This window comes from Ursus americanus, chromosome X (assembly GCF_024610735.1).
Source record: "Ursus americanus isolate L20-20 chromosome X, mUrsAme1.1.p, whole genome shotgun sequence".
NCBI lineage: Eukaryota > Metazoa > Chordata > Mammalia > Carnivora > Ursidae > Ursus > Ursus americanus.
The window spans coordinates 41,994,281-42,015,497 of record NC_142164.1 but is presented as its reverse complement, the minus strand read 5'-3'; the positions used below and the strand labels follow the sequence as shown (position 1 = coordinate 42,015,497).

The 21,217-nt window shown below is 40.8% G+C and overlaps 1 protein-coding gene and 1 pseudogene across 1 annotated transcript in view; both read left to right on the top strand.

Annotated features, from left to right (window-relative positions):
• Positions 1 to 1,617: 1,617 nt before the first annotated feature.
• Positions 1,618 to 21,217, top strand: part of IL1RAPL2 (interleukin 1 receptor accessory protein like 2) — a 1,151,831-nt gene continuing 1,132,231 nt past the window's right edge. The window contains exon 1 of the mRNA XM_087859489.1: positions 1,618 to 3,298. The gene's annotated coding sequence lies outside the window, so the exon portion shown is untranslated. The remainder of the gene's footprint in view (positions 3,299 to 21,217) is intronic.
• Positions 16,876 to 19,617, top strand: LOC123797283 (small ribosomal subunit protein eS6 pseudogene; annotated as a pseudogene).

The following is a 21,217-nucleotide window of genomic DNA, read 5'->3' as shown; positions in this document are numbered from 1 at the left end:
TTGGACTCTTTATTCTTACATTCCTCACGTTCTTTGAGATCTCTTCATTTAACCATAAACCAGACCAGTAGAATTAAGCTGCCCTCTTTGATAGGTACCAAGAGCCCTTTCCCCATCCGAAGGAAATCCACTGATTTTTATGGTCCCTTAACTTCCCAGTTGTAGAAAGTCTTCTTAAGATCTCTGGGGAAGGGTGATGTTACTGAGGAGGGTAAGGTTGGCCAGCCTAGTTAGTATTTTATCATTACACTGGAAAACAAACCACTGTCACCAGCAGAGAGGACTGGAAGAATGGTAGGTACACAAGAGAGTACGTTTTGATAGGATGGGAGGAGCAGAACTTGGATACTAAAGGCACATGTGGTGTGTTAGAGTGAAGTTGGGTCAAACTGGGTATAGAAAGGTGGTGAAAGGAGGAATCAACAGGACAGGAAGATAGAGTTTTTGTTTTTTTGTTTTGTTTTGTTATGTTTTGTTTTTAATGTGTTGTCTACATTTTGCGTTCACAATTTGCCAAAGAACATTATTGACTGCTCTCCTCAATGAGTTCCCTTCACTCCAACTGCTAGCTCCTTAACACCCTAATGTAAGTGAGAGACCTCATGGTTTGACCAAAAGGCCTCACCCATGAGAGCCCAGTTGCTCAGTTCAGGCCCAGGGTCTGAGGGCTTGGTGCTTTGCTAGAGGTTGGACTGGAGGCTCCAGGCACCCAACCAGAAATGTGAGACTTGAGATGGTGCTCTTTTTACCCTGCGTTGTTGCCCTCACTAGCTGGTTGGAAGCATATGACATTGAATATGAGTAACATTAATGTAGGTCAGTCTGTCAGCTGGTAGTGGTGATGTGGACCGTGCAGGGCAGGCACGCAGGCAAAGGGAAGTTTACATGAACCTCGTAGCAAAGAGGAAGACAGAATTGGCTGTTTAGTCCCTGTCAGAAGAATGAGCTTTTATCTGAAAATAAGATCTGTTACAAAACAAGCAGTAACTGTACACATTTCTCCTGTTTCAAAAATGTAGTCCCCTCCCTCTTTCCCCTCTCCCCTGCTGTGCATATAAACAGCAAAACCCTGGGAGGGAAACTTGGTGTTGGTTTGTGCTAAAGGACTTTTCCTTCCACACCTGGTCTCACTTGAATCCCCAACTTAACCTCAATTGCAGAAAGAATTTTTCAGGGTGGGGTTTTGCGGGATATGATGGGTGACATGGTGCACAGGGGAAAAAAAGAATGCATAAACTTGGCACGAGAGGTGAGGGAGGGACCGCGACTTTAATTATGCAGAGTCTCGGGCTTTAAAAACCCAGTGGATGATGGGCCGGAGCTAAGTGGCCAAGGAAGCGGGCCGGGAGGGCGCTGGTGTGCGCTGCCCGCCAGGCACAGAGTTCAGTTGCTCCATCTCGGTCCCTATCTCCATCTCTGGCTCATTCGTTCTCTGTAGCTAACGCAGAGCAATGGAGCAGCCTCAGGAGAACAGTTGGAGAAAGCTCAGAGAAAGACAAATAGGGGCCCAGCTCCGCAGCAAATATTTGAGCACAGCGCACAGCTGACCCGTTAAATGAGCAATCCTGTTAAATGTGTTAATCAGCAAGGAGCGCGTGAGACAAGCGGAACGCTCTGGGAGACACCTGGAATGGAAATGGGACTCTTCCCCTGCTGCAGTTCAGACCTTGTCGGTTTCTGAGTCGCAGTCCCTCTTCCCTATCACACTTAAAGAGAGGAGCTCCTGGGCTCTGTGACCTTGGAGGGCAGGTGGTCAGGATCATCTCTGGAGAGCCTCAGACAGGCAGCATGAACAATCACAGCCCAGGTTCTATCTCCAAGCCCCTCCTGGGGTCCCAGAACCCTCCTGCTCACTGTAGGATTGTCATGGCTGGAGAACCCTGAGACTTGGGGATCTCTAACTTGGGAGGGTGGAAAGGAGTTCTCTCTGGGACTGGGAAGCTCGCATTATGAATACAATTAGGGAGCCTGCGTTTTTAATACCATTAAGTTCTGGCCTGGGGGCGGAGACCAAGCCGGTAAACTCCTGGTTGAGCTAGATACCTATTAAGGGGGTGGAACTAGGGACCAGGATGGCTGAAAAACTTTGCTTAGTGGCTTTCCACGCCTGCGCTCACTTCAGCGCTAGCCCCAATCTTACATGCCGGCCTACTCTGGTACGGACACTAGACGGCGCTGCCGGGACGCGCTTTCCTTCTCCCAGGAAAGGTAAGAGGGAAATGCTTTTTTCTTTTTTTTTCTTTTTTTTTTTAACCAGGGAATGGGGGACTTGGGGTTGGCAGTCTTTCCCAGTCTCCATCCCCTCCCCGCGCTCCCAAATCTAAAGGGGTGTGGAAGAGGAGGAGGAGCAGAAGCAACGCTTTTCCGTGACGCGCCTGAGCGGTTCTAATCCCCACCTCCTCCCCGGTGCAATCAGTCAGCCCGGAGGCACCAAACTGTTAGCGACGGAAACGCAGCTCTAGGTGATTTCCATTACCTTCCTACCCCAACTCCAGGCATTATTTTGGAGGCAGCAACAGCGGTGGCAGGATGTGAGGAGAGCCTGGAGCGCACTTCCCGGGCGCTGCTCCCTCTTCGGAGCTAAGGGGGTACGGTGTAGGCTTTTGCGCACAGACTGGAGAGGGTTCCCGGGAAAGCCTGGAGCAGCGAACAGGCGGGAGAGAGACAGCCAGGCAGAGTTCGCACCTGCAGCCAGCGCTGCAGTCCGGGTGGTAGGGCTGCTGCCCTTTAGGACGTGCGTGCTTCTTGAGGAGAGTGAGAGCCACAGGCTGAGGCACCTGCGTCCCTCAGCGTACCATTTGACCAAGACAAGGTGCGGCTGGAGCACAGCTGCTCCGAAGCAAAGTCGCGAAGGAAGAGGCTGAGAGGCAGGCGACTTAGAAGAGTCTGGTCACGGAGCCGAGAGGTGGCACCTGACGGTCTAGCGAAGGGGAAGAGTAGTTTAGGAACCCTTTTTAGCCTCTCCCTGTCCAGCTCCCCCTAAAGTCTACAAAGCTCTGCTGAACTCTAGAAATATTCCTTGGGTTAGGAGAAGTTTCCTAGCATCCTCTTTGGCTAGGACAGGGAGTGGAGAAAACAGGCGGGGCTGCTCTGTCCGCTGCTCCGGAAGACACCGTTTCCTCCAAGAGGTCTCCAGCTCTGATTGCCGTTGGGCAGCCTCCCCTTTCGCCCAGGAAGCTCGTGCCCGCGCTCCTTGGAGCCCAGCTCTTCATCTCGCCCTGGACCCATTGCCGCAGACAAGGAACTGCATGCGTGAGCCCTGCTGGACATCGCCAGCTGTTGTGCAAGACTCTGACAGGTAATGCCCATTTGCATAACCGGACAGTTGGCTGGTGAGGAGAGAACGTGCTAGGCTTTCAGGTAACAGGAGGAGCAGGCAGGCTGCAACCAACAGAGGCTCTACCTCTCCTTCGGCCCTGGTCCTTGCTCCTGGAAACACTCGCCAGTTTTCTTTCTCTTCCTTCACCTCTCCCAGAAAGTTTAGGGACCGAAACTCCCAAGGCCAGGGGCTCTTAGGCTAGAAGGAGCGCGCGCTGCCTGCCAGGTGCAGGCGAGCCGGTGCGTTGCATTTCTGCGGCCGGATCTTTGTGTTCTTTGCAGCTGGTGCGCGGACTCGGTAGCTTAGAAGGCACTTTCCCACTGGGTTCTTCTCTCTGATTCGGCCCGCATTTCTGTCCGCAGCTAGGAGAGCAACCCGCGCAGGGACAGGGCTCAAGGCGACTGCTAGGCGAAGGCGCGAGGGGTTCCCCAGCAACGAGCTCCAGCTCCTGGGAATTCCCAGCGAGCGGGGGACAAGAGAGAGCTCTGGTGATCTGAGACAATTTCTGCCCGCCGGCCTGCCTGCCTTGAAAACCTGAAGAGACCCCAGTTCAAACTTTGGGATGCCCCTTCTCTTCTCCCCACAGGAATCCCTGCTCCCCCTTGAGCCACTCAGGTTGAGTGATCCTCTCCCAACCGTTGCTCAGGGGAGAGGACCGACCTTCGCTGAGCAATGCTTCAGAGTTTTTGAGAAGGAACTCCGGAGAGGGAGGAAAGGGTGATGAGGGACAGCCACCCAGGGTGATCTGCATTGTTGCTCTGGGCCCAAGATTGGAGCAACGAACTTGATTTGTTACTTACTATCAGACATCTAAGAAAAATGCTTTGGCAAAGAAACCTGGCAAAGGAAGTGTGTGTTATAATAATTCTCCGTTCTAGAGATTTCTCGCGGTTCCCGCAGCCACTCCCCTCCCCATCTTTGGGACCCAGGGGCCCAGGAGGGAAACATTAGTAAACAGGTATTTAAGGTTTTCTCTATGCCACCCACAAAAGTTGTGGCGGGGCTATAGTGCTGGAAAAGTACGTTTCTGCTGAAAGCAACTTTGGGCCCTATCACTGGTGGGTTTTTTTGGGGGGGGGTTGTCTTGAGGAATAATTTACCCCCACCAGTACATTCAACCTCACCTTCCCTCCTTTGGGAAGGAAGGAGTTAAGTGTCCAGAACAGGTGTGGGGACTGGGGGCCACTTCCCCACTGACACCCTCCTCAGGTCTCCCTGAGGAGTTGGATGAAATGTGATGCCTGTGCAATCTTGCACTACTGGGCTCTTTCCCAATAGGGTAGTAGACACATAAGCTTCTGCAGGTCTTGCGCCTTAGAACACGTTTTGTTTTGTTTTGTTTTGTTTTGTTTTGTTTTGTTTTGTTTTGTTTTTTCAGTGCTTCTTACTTACCCAGACAGGAATTAGGCAACTACCCTTGGGCCTAGGAAGAGTGAAAATCCCAGGTGTACTTCAGCCAGAGGCTTCAGGGGAAATTTCTACTTGCACCCATTTCACCCTTTCTACTCCTCCTCCGAAGGAGTAACCCTTTTATAGGGCCACTACTATTTGACCACCCGGTGTCTGGACCCAATGGGGCGGCTCCAGCTCTGAGCTGCTGGCTCACCATGTGAGCTCTCCAGTTTGGGGGCTGCCTTGGGCTTGACAGCCTACAATTACCGGCGGTGGAAGCAGATGATTTAAATAGAAAGCATTTACATGTGGGTAAAAGGCTTTGGCACTAAAGGATCCTGGTTCGCCCACTCTAGCTCCAGCTGGTCAGTAGAAGGGGCAAGAGGCGACCAAAACTTCCTCCCTGAGACAGCAGAGGCATGGCTGCTTCTGCCTGATAGGCCAAGGGCAGGCCCTCAGAGCAGTAGGGCTGGGGATTTAAGTGAGGCTTTGCAGTATGGTCTCTGCTGCCCTCACAGATATCTGAGTAGTCCTCACTCAGGTTAAGCAATGGGCCATTTTCAGTTTCTGTGGGACTACTACTGCCGGGACCTCTCTAGGCAGAGGCTAAAGACACCGATAAAGCATAGGGGATACAGGAGTTCCCCTGCACAGTGGGTTTTACAGGTAAAGTCAGGTCTGAGTCTTGATTTACCCATTCATTTCCTGAGACATGGCTTTTTGAGTAGAACTTTCTTGGGCATCAGTAATTGGTGATACAGTCCAAACAAGCATATGCTGCTTGCCAGGGTGAATGGATGGTGTGGCTACCTGGAGAATAATCCAAATTACTCACCTGGCACATATTGCCACAGATGCAAAGCCATTGAAGTTTTGTTTAGCCTTAGGAAGACATATGCCAGAGTCCAGCCTTATAAAGGAGATGAATTTCAAAGTGACTCTTCCAGTTTTGTTTAAAACAATAAACTTCACGTTATCAATCATATTGGGTTGCATAGTTCGCTGAAGTGGCTCAGGGCAAAGCATTTGCCGTTTGAGAAGGGGAAAAGTGGGGAAAATGAAATGAATTAAAATATGGTTGAAATGATCAAATGCTTTGGTAAAACAGAATTGTGTGTTCACATCTATCCCTTAAAGGAAGTCATCACTGTGTGCAGTTTGATGGCCTGAGTAGATACTGTGACAGGTTGTTGCAGCATAATGAAACTTAAAGGAGAAAAATATATTTTCGTCCTTGTACTTGGCTATTTCTGTAACTATGACAGTACCGATTGCAGCCAGGACTGTTAGAAGAATGCACACGTTGCCTTCTTCATTTGAAAAGTACTGTAAGGTCCTTGGTGAAAATGCACCATAACCAAGTGGAAGAAACAAACAAACAAAAAATCCCAACTTTCAGCTTTTTTTTTTTAAAGATTTTATTTATATATTTGACAGAGAGTGAGACGGCGAGAGAGGGAACACAAGCAGGGGGAGTGGGAGAGGGAGAAGCAGGCTTCTCTCTGAGCAGGGAGCCCGATGTGGGGCTTGATCCCAGGACCCTGGGATCATGACCTGAGCCAAAGGCAGACCTGGGATCATGATCTGAGCCAAAGGCAGACGCTTAACAACTGAGGCACCCAGGTGCCCCAGCTTTTCTTACCTTACTAAAGGTATAAAGTATAAGGTAAGAAAAATCACCAAACATCAGGGTATGGGCTAATGGGGCATTTTAGGGCTTGTTTCTAGCTGTAGCCAGTAGCCCACACCCTGGAACCCCTAAGTTTATATCTTGAGCCTACATCAGGAAGCCACGATCAGAGCTAATTGGTGGAGAAAGAGAAATAAATGTTAAATGTGCAATGTGTACTTTAATTATCTTGAGATAGGACTTAAGAATAAGCTTCTTATTAAATTTAGACTTGAAACTGTCAATGCCAAGGGATTTGCCAAAGTAAAACATGCCTGGCCAGTATAAGGCCTGATGCAAAAATATACTGCATGGGTCCATTTGGCCAAAGCTATCACGAATTCAGACTCGGGGCTGGTTCACTTTGAACTGGCTCTCAGTGAGATTGGAGGGACTGGAGTGAGTCCATTGTGGGTCAGTTTCTCTTGGGCTTCCCTAGCCACAGACATGGCTCCAAATCTTTGATCAAATAACCTAAATATGTATATTCTCTGTGCCAAGGAGCCAGGCTTTAGCCTTCTTCTTGCTTTATTTTCCTCTTTTAATCTGACCTCTTCATGTAGCAGTACCTTGGCTTCCCTCCTGAGTTCTCAAATGCTTTTTACCTGGCTTGCTTTATTCTTCTATCTCGGTGTTTTATTGGCACATAAAATGTATTCAGACACTAATTTGGCAACCCCTTCCCTTCAATCTCATTCATCTGTGACTCCTGAATGCCTCATCCATTCCTGCCTCCTTCATCCTATCTTTTATTAAATGCCCTGAGTTCTCTTTGGAATAGGTTTTCTCCTTTACATTCCTATTGCTACCACTCCCTGTCAAGTCCTCTAGATTCTTTGGTTCTTTCTTTTCCTTTTCTTTTTTCTCCCTTTCCTTCCTTCCTTCCTTCCTTCCTTCCTTCCTTCCTTCCTTCCTCCCCTCCCCTCCCCTCCCCTCCCCTCCCCTCCCTTCCCCTTCTTTCCTGAACTGCCCTGCTATAAAAGCCTCTTCTTGTTGTTTTTGGTCTGCTCTCCAATTCACTATATCCTGCATATTAGGACTAATCTTCCTGAAGTCCACTTAGTTCTTTACTTAAGAGTATTGATACCTAGTGAGTGGATATTAAGTGGTGTGGATTGTTACTGAATCTGAAAGAATTTCTAATAGAATTGCCTGAAACATTAAATACCGTCCTTTTCACATGATGATCTAGTTGGACCAGACCACTTATCATTATCCAACATAACATTTGTTATCCACACTTTCTACCTCTGCTTATGCCGTTCTTTAACTTGGAGTGTCTTTCTCCTCTTCCTCTCATCTCTACTTCCCTTCCTGTTGAGTATGAACCATATTCAAGAAGTACTTTAAGTGACACCTCTTTCATGCAGCCCTCCCTAATTTCTCTTTCATGCTCTGTAGCCAAAAGAATTTCTGCCTTCTTGGAACTCTCTTGACACTTTGTTGATTCTTCTTTTATGGTACTTACTTTAAACTGAAACCATTATTGCTATTTATCACGTTATCTCCTCAAGTTTAAACTTCTTGAGGGCTATGTTATCTGTCCTTTATTCTGCAAGAGTGCCATACATACAGGGGGCATCTATTATATATTTAATTGAACTGCCATTGTGATCTCAGGGTTAGCCTTAACATTTAACTGAAAATCTGTATCTAAATGATAGTTTCAAGTTAAGTAGGAAATTGTGAAATCTGTTATCTGCCAATAATACTATGAAACAGTATTGTAAGGCAGTGATTTTTTTAATAGTCATGCTTTGGAAGTGCTCTGTCCAATAAACATGTGATCATATAAATTCAAATTGATTATGATTAAATGAAACTAAAAATTTTGTTCCTCAGTCACACTAGGCGCATTTTAAGTGCTTAGTAACCACATGTGGCTAATGATTACCATATTGGAAGAGAGCTACAGAACATTTCCATTACTGTAGAAAGTTCTGTTGGGCAGTGATGTTCTGGAACAATGGTTCTCCATGTTTATTTTCACCTAGAAACAAGTCACAAAGTCAGCTGCTTGTATGGGTTTATGCAGAGTTATGCACAGTCTCCAGTGCCATAGTACTACTACTTTCCTTCCCTCTTAGAACACAAATCAGTTAATAACATAAGAATCACTTTGATTACCTTTGATGGAGAAATGAGATATTTACACCACATGAAACACCAAAATTCTAGAGAAAATTTTGAAGGATAATTATAAGGACCTTGATCTTCCACATACAAATTGTACTAGGAAGAACCTAATTAGGGGTGCCTGGGTGGCTCAATCGGTTAAGTGTCAGACTCTTGATTTCAGCTCAGGTCACTCTTGATTAGGCTTAGGTCATGATCTCCGGATCCTGGGATCGAGCCCCTGTGGGCTCCCTGCTCCACACTGAGCAGAGAGCCCACTTGTCTCCCTCTCTCTCTGCCCCTCCCCCTGCTCACATGCCTGGCATGTGCTCACTCTCTCACTCTCTTAATAAATAAATACAATCTTTAAAAAAAAAGAAATAACACTAATTAAATACTGTGGTACTTGTGCAGAAGCAGACAGATCAGTGTAACAGAACAGTGTCTATTTGTTTGGAAATAGTGGACTATTTCCAAATATACTATGAATTTTAAGATAAAAAACCATTTCAAACCTATGGAGTGGGGAAAAGATGGCTTTTTCAATAAATGTTATTAGGACAGGGCTAGTCATTTAAAGGGATATTTAAATCTACATCTATACTCGCTATTTAGATCAAAATTCTATCTGGATTAAATATTTAAATGAAAAAACCTATAAAGGTACTAGAAAATATTTTATATTTTAAAATATATATTTAGTTCTAATTTAACAGATTTATAATGCTTTTATTATAAATATAAGAATTTATAATATTTTGAGATTGAGGAGGATTTTTCTAAATCATTTTATGAAGACTGAAAATTTAAAGAAAAAGTCTAATAAATTTTACCTTCAAAAAATATGGCAAAAAAATACAAACTAGGAAAAAAATTTGTGACCTATAATAAAGGGTAGATATTCTTAATATATAAATAACTCCTACACATCAATTAAAAAATAAACATCCTAATAGAAAAATGGTGAAAAGTTATGAACAGAATAGTGTTCTGGAATACCAACAGACAAATTCACTTTGCAAATAAAAACTAATAGAGGTTTATTTGGCAATCTGTTTAAAAATATACAATGTACATACCTTCTATGACCTAGCAATTTCACTAGAATTTATCCTAAGAAGGTAAATGAATGTGCTAGAAGATATATACACAAGAATGTTCATTAACCTTTTGTTTATAGTAAAAAAAAGTGCTGAAAACAACCTAACTGGCTCTAATAGTGGATTGACTAGGTACATTGAGATGTGTCAGTTTAGCCAGTTACTACATACACATTAAAGATAATGTAAATATATGTTTATTGATATGAATATATATCTACATATACAATTTAATGGAAAAGATACGTTACAAAGCAGCATAATTCAATTTCTATATACATCTATGTATTTCTGTACATGTGCATATAAGCTTATGAAATGTATAGAAAATTGTTCACAAAAATGCTAATTATAGGTGGAGGGATTTGGGGTTTTCTTTTTAAAAATGTGCTTTTAATTATTTGTATTTCCAGAGAGAATGATAAAAGCATATATGATATAATGCATGTAAAATGCTTATCTCAGTACACAGAACTCAAATACTTAATGCATGGTGGTAGTTATTTTTATGCTTCTATCATTTACAAGAGAAGCTGGTCAAATGCGAATTTCAGAAGGATTCAAGTGTTAAATGTAAAAAAAGGAAAGTATATAATAACTAGAGTAAAATAAAAGTGATCTGGAAGGACTTTCTAATAAAAATAAAGGAAGAAATAAGAAAACCAATAGATCATTTTACTTAACATTGAAAATGTATATGTATAAAATGTGTAACAATAACATAAAGATAAATTGGGACGAATAATTGCAATATGTGGTAGATAAGGCCTATGTTTACTCCAAAATACAATTTTCCATCAGCTAGCCACCTCCAAATAATAAAGGGTTATTTGAATTCTTATTTTTTATATTACAAATACATACAGTTATTACAGTATTTCATATCCCAATTCTAATAACACCTACAGTATTTCTGGTGTTATGGATTGGTGGGGAAAGGATCATACATGCACGCAGGTGCAGAATATCCTAGCATGGATTTACCCTGGTCCCTAGTTTCCTATAGATTTATAGTGCCACTATCTGTACAGGGAAGTCCTGCCAGATCCAAAAATATGGCTGATTTCCCCCCCTACAACATTTGTTTTTTTATACTCAAAGTTTATGTCACCATTCTGGAAAAAAAAGAAAACTTGTATTAATAATCTGTGAACTTCCATTTAAGGGGATGTTTATTTATTTATTTATTTATTTATTTATTTATTATTTTTACTATGTCACCGAAACTTTATAAGAACATGAATATCCAAAAAATACCAAAATTATATCACTGATTCTTTAAAATGGTAGATTGCAGATAAATCAGAGATATTGTTTCCTCTGTTTTTCATAATTTCTATAATGTCATATTCCCTTTTTTTTCTTTTCAAATTTTTATTTAAATTCTAGTTAGTTAATATACAGTGCAATATTGGTTTCAGGAGTACAATTCAGTGATGTATCACTTGGATACAACACCCAGTGGGCATCATAACAAGTACCCTCCTGGAGTGACTGGGTGGCTCAGTTGGTTAAGCATCTGCCTTCTGCTTAGGTCTTTTTTTTTTTTTAAGATTTTATTTATTTATTCGACAGAGATAGAGACAGCCAGAGAGAGAGGGAACACAAGCAGGGGGAGTGGGAGAGGAAGAAGCAGGCTCATAGCGGAGGAGCCTGATGTGGGGCTCAATCCCGTAACGCCGGGATCACGCCCTGAGCCGAAGGCAGACGCTTAACTGCTGTGCCACCCAGGCACCCCTCTGCTTAGGTCTTATCTCAAGGTCCTGGGATTGAGCCCCACATTGGGCTCCCTGCTCAGCAGGGAGTCTGCTTCTCCGTCTCCCTCTGGCCCTCCCCCTGCTCATTCTCTCTCTCTCAAATAAATAAATGAAATCTTAAAAAAAAAAAGTGCCCTCCTTAATACCCATCAATCATCTAGCCCACCCCCTCCCTTCCTCCATTTATCCTCAGTTTATTCTCTATCATTAAGTGTCTCTTATGGTTTGTTTCTCTCTCTCTTTTTTTCTTCCTCCCGTATGTTGTTTCTTAAATTCCACATATGAGTGAGATCATATGGTATTTGTTTTTCTCTGACTGATTTTGCTTAGTATACTATACTCCAGCTCCATCCATGTTGTTGCAAATGGCAAGATTTCAGTCTTTTGATAGCTGAGTAATATTCCATTATATGTACACACACACACACACGTATACATACAGACATGCATATACCACTTCTTTATCCATTTATCAGTTGATGAACATTTGGGCTCTTTCCATGATTTGGCTATTGTTGATAATGCTGCTATAAACATCCGGTTGCATGTACCCCTTTGAATCTGTATTTTTGTATCCTTTGGGTAAATATCTAGTAGTGTGATTGCTGGATCATAGGGTAGTTCTATTTTTACTGTTCTGAGGAAACTCCACACTGTTTTTCAGAGTGGCTGCACCAGTTTGCATGCCCACCAACGGTGTAAGAGAGTTCCCCTTTTTCAGCATCCTCACCAACACCTGTTGTTTCTGTGTTGTTAATTTCAGTCATTCTGACAGGTGTGAGGCAGTATCTCATTATGGTTTTGATTTGTATTTCCCTGATGATGAGTGATGTTGAGCATCTTTTCATGTGTCCGTTAGCCATCTGATGTCTTCTTTGGAAAAATATCTATTCATGTCTTCTGCCCATTTCTTAATTGGATTATTTGTTTTTTGGGTGTTGAGTTTAATAAGTTCTTTATAGATTTTGGATACTAACCCTTTATCAGATATGTCATTTGCAAATATCTTCTCCCATTCCATAGGCAGCCTTTTAGTTTTGTTGATTATTTCCTTCACTGTGCAGAAGGTTTTTGTCTTGAAGAAGACCCAATAGTTCAATTTTTGCTTTTCTTTCCCTTGTCTGTGGTAATATGTCTAGTAAGAAATTCCTATGGCTGATGTCAAAGAGGTTGCTGTCTGTGTTCTCCTCTAGGATTTTGATGGTTTCCTGTCTCACATTTAGGTCTTTCATCCATTTTGAATTTATTTTTGTGTATGGTGTAAGAAAGTGGTTCAGTTTCATCCTTCTGCATGTTGCTGTCCAGTTTTCCCAACACCATTTGTTAAAGAGACTGTCTTTTTTTCCATTGGATATTCTTTCCTGCTTTGTCAAAAATTAATTGAGCATAGAGTTGGGGGTCCATTTCTGAGTGCTCTGTTCCATTGATCTGTGTCTGTTTTCGTGCCAGTACCATACTGTCTTGATGACTACAGCTTTGTAATATAGCTTGAAACCTGGAATTGTGATGCCTCCAGCTTTTCTTTTCTTTTTCAGGATTGCTTTGGCTATTTGGAGTCTTTTGTGGTTCTGTACAAATTTTAGGATTGTTTTTCTAGCTGGTGGTATTTTGATAGGGACTGCATTAAATGTGTAGATTGCTTTGGGTAGTAATGACATTTTAACAATGTTTGTTCTTTCAATCTATGAGCATGGAATGTCTTTCCATTTCTTTGTGTCATCTTCAATTTCTTTCATCAGTGTTTTATAGTTTTCAGAGTACAGATTTGGTTAGGTTTATTACTAGGTATCTTATGGTATTTGGTGTAAATGTAAATGGGATTGATTCCTTGATTTCTTTTTCTGCTGCTTCATTATTGGTGTATAGAAATGCAACAGATTTCTGTACATTGATTTTATATCCTGCAACTTTGCTGAATTCATGTATTAGTTCTAGCAATTTTATGGGTAGAGTCTTTCAGGTTTTCTACATAGAGTATCATGTCATCTGCAAATAGTAAAAGTTTGACTTTTTTCTTGCAAATGGATACCTTTTATTTCTTTTTGTTGTCTGATTGCTGAGGGTAAGACTTCTAGTACTATGTTAAATAGTAATGGTGAGAGCAGACATCCCTATCTTGTTCCTGACCATAGAGGAAAAGCTCTCAGTTTTTCTCTATTGAGGATGATTTTAGCTCTGGGTCTTTCATATATGGTAAGGGGATGTTTAGAACTAACAACGGACTCTTCTGGTTCTTGAATCAAACTCGGCATTAACAAGGCCCATCCTCAACTGGGGAAAGCAAGTCCGATCAGTACCCAGATTATCTGCCTTCAGCTTTCTAGGATACAAAAAGTCTATTTCGTTGAGGTCTAATTCCAAGTTCTTATTTAATACCCCTTTTAATGGGTTGTTTAATGTTTTTTTTTCTCTTTTGAGCTTTTAATACTTATAGGAAAAGACTAATTTTTAAAATTTTTAAACATTAATGTGATAGGGTAGCTCAATTTTTAACTTTTTAAGGGACCTCCACACTGTTTTCCAAAGTGGCTGTACCAACTTGCATTCCCACCAACAGTGTAAGAGGGATCCCCTTTCTTCACATCCTCTCCAACATTGTCGTTTCCTGCCTTGCCAATTTTTGCCATTCTAACTGGTGTAAGGTGGTATCTCAAGGTGGTTTTGATTTGAATTTCCCTGATGGCTAATGATTTTGAACATTTTTTCATGTGTCTGTTAGCCATTTGTATGTCTTCATTGGAAAAGTGTCCTCTACCCTATGATCCAGCCATTGCACTACTGGGTATTTACCCCAAAGATACAGATGTAGTGAAGAGAAGGGCCAAATGCACCCCAATGTTCATAGCAGCATTGTCCACAATAGCTAAATCGTAGAAGGAGTCGAGATGCCCTTCAACAGATGACTGGATTAAGAAGATGTGGTCCATATATACAATGGAATATTACTCAGCCATCAGAAAGAATGATTACACAACATTTACAGCAGCATGGATGGGACTGGAGGAGATTATACTAAGTGAAATAAGTCAAGCAGAGAAAGACAATTCTCAGATGGTTTCACTCATTTATGGAACATAAGAATAGGAAGATGGGTAGGAGAAGGAAGGGAAGAATGCAGGGGGGGTAAACAGAAGGGGGAATGAACCATGAGAGACTGTGGACTCTGGGAAACAAACTGAGGGCTTCAGAGGGGAGGGGGTGGGGGACTGGGATAGGCCAGTGATGGGTATTAAGGAGGGCACATATTGCATGGTGCACTGGGTGTTATATGCAAATAATGAATCATGGAACATTGCATCAAAAACTGGGGATGTACTGTATGGTGACTAATATAACAAAATAAAAATTAAAAAAATAAAAAATATAGTACAGTACTGTAAAAAAATTAATGTGATTAACATATATAATTAGGAAGAATAGTATAATGAACCTCATGTATCTAAGACACAGCTTCAATAATTAATGGGTTGATACTGAGTTTGAACAAAGGAATGTGACCAAAAATCTCATATATATTTATTAAAAATATCACATATATTTATTTGTATATAGCTATTGAAATGGCTCTTCTGGGATAAGAACCCAGCCTATCTAGCTCTAGAACCCATGCATTTAAACATGACACAAAGCTATATATTCATATATATGCTAAAATAATTTAGTTATTTTTTCCCTGAATGTTGTTATGAGGTCATTTTTAGTTCCTTTGTGTAGCTTTCAAATTTTCCACATTAGGATATGTTCCTTCTATAATCCCCATAAAAATGCATGATATTAAAAATTGAATTAAAGCCTCAGATTGTGCTATGGACATAACCCTTTCAACTCTTATATTTTGACTTTTTTCTTTTTAAGAAAGTGATCTGAGACATTAGTACTATGGTACATATTAATCAAAAGCCCAATTATTATTTGGAGGTGGTACTTGCAGTCTGTTGATAGAAAGATAACTGCATTTTGTAACTGAAAGGAGTAATGGGAGCACCCCTTTTACTTTAGGGGTGTGAAGTAAAAGCATCTTTTACTTTAGAACCTAAAATGTTTAATTATTTCCAAGTTGAGCCTAGTGAGAAGCCTTGTGACCCTTTTGTGATATTGCTTACTTTCTTATCCAGCCTAAACCTCATAGTATGTTCCTCTTGCTGATGTTCTTATCTAATTCTGGACTCATCTTGTCACTAAACCTGCCCAGAAAACCCCTCATTCTTGGATCAATCTAACCACTGCTTTCTATGCTCCAACATCTATGACTGAATTAGAGAAAATAATACCTTTGTCAGGACCAGTACCACAACAAGTTCATGGTCTATAGCCTCATCTGGGGTCTTCAGAACTGCTAGGAAGACTTTTTACGTATACCTATTCAGCCTCATCTATTATTGATTTTCCATGGTAGCTCTTTCAAATATTCACCACTCATCTCAAGCTATATTTCCCCATTCAAGCAGATTCTCTCACGTTTTACTTCACTGTTAGATTTGACTTTCTAGCTCTATACTTGCATGTGACTGTGTGTGTGTGTGCGTGTGTGTGTGTGTGTGTGTGTGTGTGTGAGCGCACACCTGTACACCTTTTTCTTTCCCTCCCCTTCCATATGCATCTAGTTCTTAGGGTTTTGTTCAAAGTAAATAATTCCACTGGATTCTATGTTTAGAAATTTCATGTCCTTCATTATCCTCAACGCAGGTAGAATAATATTAGACAGTAAGAAGGACCCCCCCATTTTAACCAAAGAGGAAGATGAATATAGATATATGTGTGTCAAAGGTTTGGTGGAAAGAAGTTGAGAGAGCTTTCATCTAACTTCTGTTCTTTAATATCTCCAACTTTTCTTCCATTGTCCTTTTTTTCCCTATTGAACCCTTCTTGGTAAACTCATCCCTGGATCAACTTAACTGTCTGTTGCTTCCACTCTTACACCTGAGCACAGTTGGAAAAAAATATCACACAGCTGTGTAGACTGGTATCATTTATAAATTCATGACCTCTCATCTATAAATTCATGACCTCTCACCTCATTTGAACCCTCAATGTTACCTAGACATTCTGTGTTCACTAATGACATCTTTCCCTCAAGCTCCATATTGGCTATTTCAAACTTCCTTTTCAACTACCTCCCCACTTACTCAACAGATGACACTGTCTGCTACTTCACATAGAAAACAGAAGTCAAATGAAAGCTCCCTCCAGCAAAAATGAGACAATTGTTAACTCCAGGGAAAACGAAAAGTTGTACAAGAAAGGAAATTAAATTATAATATACTATTTAGTTTAGAAGTAAATATTCCTGACAGTGTAAAACTGTGATATAGCTATATTTGAAGAATTGAGGGAAGGTAACTGGTCATTATCTTCCATGTTAGGGACTCAATAGATGGTACATAATATTGGCTAATTAAGAAGTGAAACTATGAGCATATTATTTGTAAACATGAAGATAAATAAGGGCACCCGAGTGGCACAGTCAGTTAGGCATCCAACTCTTGATTTTGGCTCAGGTCTTGATCTTAGGGTCATGAGATCAAGCCCTGCATGGGGCTCTGAGCTCAGCGGAGAGTCTTCTTGAGATTTTCTTGAGAGAGAGAGAGAGAGAGAGAGAGAGAGAGAGAGAGAGAGATAAATAACAGAAGAAACAGCTTAAAAAGTTCAAAGTTATTTTTAGGAAGAAGGACTCAGGAAGAGGGAGCAGAGGACCGCTGTTTTATGTTAATAAGTCTTGTAGTATTATATAACTATTACTTTGAAAAAATATTTAAAAAGTTGAGGTGAACTCTTGTGTGGCACCTCAGAGGAAGTAGGCTGCTTTAGGATGAAGCTGAACATTGCTTTTCCAGCTCCTGGCTGCCAGAAACTCTGAAGTGGACAATGAATACAAACTTCATACCTTTTATGAGAAGCATATAACCACAGAAGTTGCTGATGATGCTCTGGGTGAAGAAGGGTTATATGGTGTGAATCAGTGGTGGCAATGACAAATAAGACTTCCTCATAAAACAGGGTGTCTTGTCCCATGACCATGTCCACCTGCTGCTGAGTAAGGGCCATTCCTGCTACAGATCAAGGAGGACTAGAGGAAGAAAGAAAAAATCTATTTGGGGTTGCACTGTGGGTGCCAATCTCAGTGTTCTTAAATTGACCATTGTAAAAAAGGGGACAAAGGATATTCCTGGACTCATTGATACTACTGTGCCTCATCACCTGGGGCCCAAAAGACCTAGCAGAATCTGCAAACTTTTCAGTCTCTCTAAAGATGATGTCTACCAGTATGTTGTGAGAAGGCCCCTAAACAAAGAAGGTAAGAAACCTAGAACCAAAGCACCCAAGATTCTGCATCTTGTTATTCCACATATCCTCCAACACAAATGTCTATGCATTGCTCTGAAGAAACAGCATACTAAGAAAAACAAGGAAGAAGCTGCAGAATATCATGAACGTTGGGCTAAGAGAATGAAGGAGGCCAAAGAAAAATGCCAGGAACAGATTGCCAAGAGATGGAGGCTGTCCTCTCTGAGAGCTTCTACCTCTAAGTCCAAGTCCAGTCAAAAATGAGATTTTTCCAAGAGTAACAAATAAATATCAGATATCAGAAAAAATAGTTAAGGGCAGAGAAATGAGGAGGTATGATTCATGGTAATGGGTTTGTGGTGAATGTATCTTTTTGATAGGCATATCAACTTTAACTTAGAAAAGTTTCCACTACCTTTTACTCACGGCTGAAGCTCACCTACTTTATGATTTCCCTCTGATAGAACACTTGGCAGAAACTGTTTTCTAAAAAGAACTGGCTCCTTTAAATAGATCACAGTGGGTGTACAGAGCAGTTTCAGAACCTTGGATAGGAAATGTCACTACATAGCTTCTTTGGCCACCAAAAGCCCATGGTTGGAGACAGTTTTCCGGTTAGGTTCTTTTTCAACATTTGGGTCAGGAACCACAGAGACCTTCTTCCTGGGTCTGGTATTCTCTTCTTGGGCCTTATATTTGTTACTTTATACTTTTAGCAAACACTGCCAAAATAGGAGACCCTTTTGTATCTGGTTCACACAGGACCAAACTTAAAAAAAAAAAAAAGATAGCTATTGAGCATTTAAGGTGTGTCAGACACTGACACTTATAGAGCAAGTCTGTGAGAGCAGTATATATTCACAAGGGAAAGATGGGGATGTAATAAAGAGGGTACCCAAGGTAATGCAAAGTGCTATATTGGGATTCATAACCTTAGCTCCCTGTGACTCTATCTCTTCCATACTCTGTGACCTTAAGCATGTCACTTCCCCATGCTAGTTCTAAATTTCCTCCTCTATAGAATGGGAAGGTAGACTAAATAATTTTCAAACTTTAAGATGCACTGGAATTACTTGGGGTGCTTGTTACAAAGGCAGATTCCTGTAGCATCACCTCCAAAAGTTACTGAATTAATTAGATTCTCTGGAATTTGGAGGGGGGTGCTGAAATAGGTATTTTTAACAAGCTCCTTTGGTGGTTCTGATACATGTGGATCTCGAACCACGACTGAATGAATGAATTCTAGACTCCATGCTCTTTTCCGGCTTTAACATTTTATGACCTAGTATCCAGGTGGCAATGATAAGGATGTGATTGAAAGGGGAAGCAGGGGTTGAAAAAGATTTCTCTCATTCATTAAGTCACTGAATCAGGAAATGTTTAAGTGCCTATTATGTACCTGTTGAAGAGCTATTATCTGGTTTTTCTGTATATGTTTTATTTTTGGTGATTTGGGAAGGAATTGGGAAATAAAGAATGGCGTCTTTTAATATCTGGACCAGTGCTTAGTGATGTGCACATTTAGAAATTAATGTAAGAGGTGATAAGATTATTCACAATAGCTAAAAAGTGAAAATGACCCAAATGTCCATCAACTGACGAATAAACAAATTGTGGTATATATTTATAATGCAATATTATTCATCAATAAAAAAAGGAATGCAATACTGATACTTTCTACAAAATAGGTGAGATTTGAAAACATTATGCTAAGTGAAGGAAACCAGATACAGAATGCCATGTATTATATGTATTATATAATTCCATTCATATGAAGTGCTCAGAATAGGAAAATCAATAGAGACAGTAATATTAGTGATTGTCTAGGACCGAGTTTGGGGAATGGAGTTGGATCAATGGGGAGTAACTTTTAATTGATACGAGGATTCTTTTTGGAGTGATAAAAATGTCTAAAATTGATGGAATTGATGGTTGAGCAAATCTGTGAATATACTAAAAACCATTGACTTGTACACTTTAAATGGGTGAATTTATAGTATGTCACCCATATCTCAATTATATATATATTTTATATATAATATGAAGATGTAACATTACTTGTTGCCTGTTCATCAAGTTGGAAGAAAGTATACCAACTCTTAATATGAGTGGAAAATCAAACTCATGTTTGTTTTATCGGTCTCTTCTTTAGGCACACACATTTTAAATCACTCTGTGCTCCCCATTTCAAATGGGTTTTAGGGGTCCATCTTGTGGGCTTTAGTTGGATACTCTGAAACAATTTGTTAGCTGATAGTATGTAAATCTTTTTTGCATTTGCTTTAATTAAATTTAAGCATCTTTGTCCATTAACCAACCACAGCAGCTGGTATGGTTGCTTTTGGCCTTGCCTGCTTTTATGGTGGCATAAATAGTGGCAGTGTGTATGCCTTGAAAAGAGATATCAAAATAAATAGAATGCCCCTAATGCATTATTTGGGCAGAGAATAGTGTATTTTAGATTGAATAAAATATTCCAAGTATGTTCTTAAATTCTTTCTTCCCAGGGTACCAATCAATACCCCTATGACCACCTCAGGAAGAGTTTGGGTATTTTTACCTTCCATTCTTTATTCTGGAATATAAGTTTTAGTGTCATGGGAGATGACCATTGTTTCTCTATTTTAGAATGTATCAACTCTTAAGATAATGGCTTCTCTTTTTCATCTTTGTGTTCCCAGCAATTAGCCAGTGTGTGGCACCTATTGAGTTCTTACTGGATGTTTGTATAATAAAAGACTGTCTTCTGCAATGTTTCTCGTGGGCATCTAGAGAGGCCCTAGCTAGTCTTCTTCACGCAAATAGGATTCTGGGCTTGCCTCTGGATCCCTGTGTTCCTGAAGTGAATGTGCAGATTCAGCTCCTTGCTATATAAACACAGGCATGCAGCACATGAATTTTCAAATACCTAAATATTAATCTCATGCCAAAACCTATTAACTAATAGCTGGTCTATAAACCATGTGAAAAGATTAGAAGCATATATGGAAGTGTCCTCCCCATCACAAACCATTGCAGAATACAGATTGAAATTTAATCTAATTTTGCTCAGTTTCAACTCTACTATCATTTTTATTAGTCTTCACAGTAAAAGCTATTCAGGGGGCCCACACAGCAGTGAAAAGATTGGCTTAGCCACTTATGGCCCAGCATTTCTAAATGGCTTAGAACCTTCTTAATAAAGATCATAATTTGAACCTTTTGCTCTTTTTGCTTCTGAAAATTGGAACAAAGTAAAATCATATGTCTTGGGACTAATCAGAAATCAAAGCCCAGAAACCCACTTGCTTGATTTTGGAGAGCACATGCAAGTTGTTGGTTATATTTGGAGATGCATAATTGAAAATACTTTTACATTTGTATGGCACTTCAAAATTTGTGTAGTCCTTATATAGCGAATATTTCATTTGAGCCTCAGAACAGCCCTTCAAGATAAACCAGAGCATGGTGCTAAAATCGTAGGGTTCAAAGGCATTTAAAAGCAAGTAGTTTAACTGCCCAGCCCACTTGGCAGGTGCCAAAACTGAGACACATAGAAGGTCACTGGTTGGCTCAAGGTGGTACTGCAGGTTTTCCTATG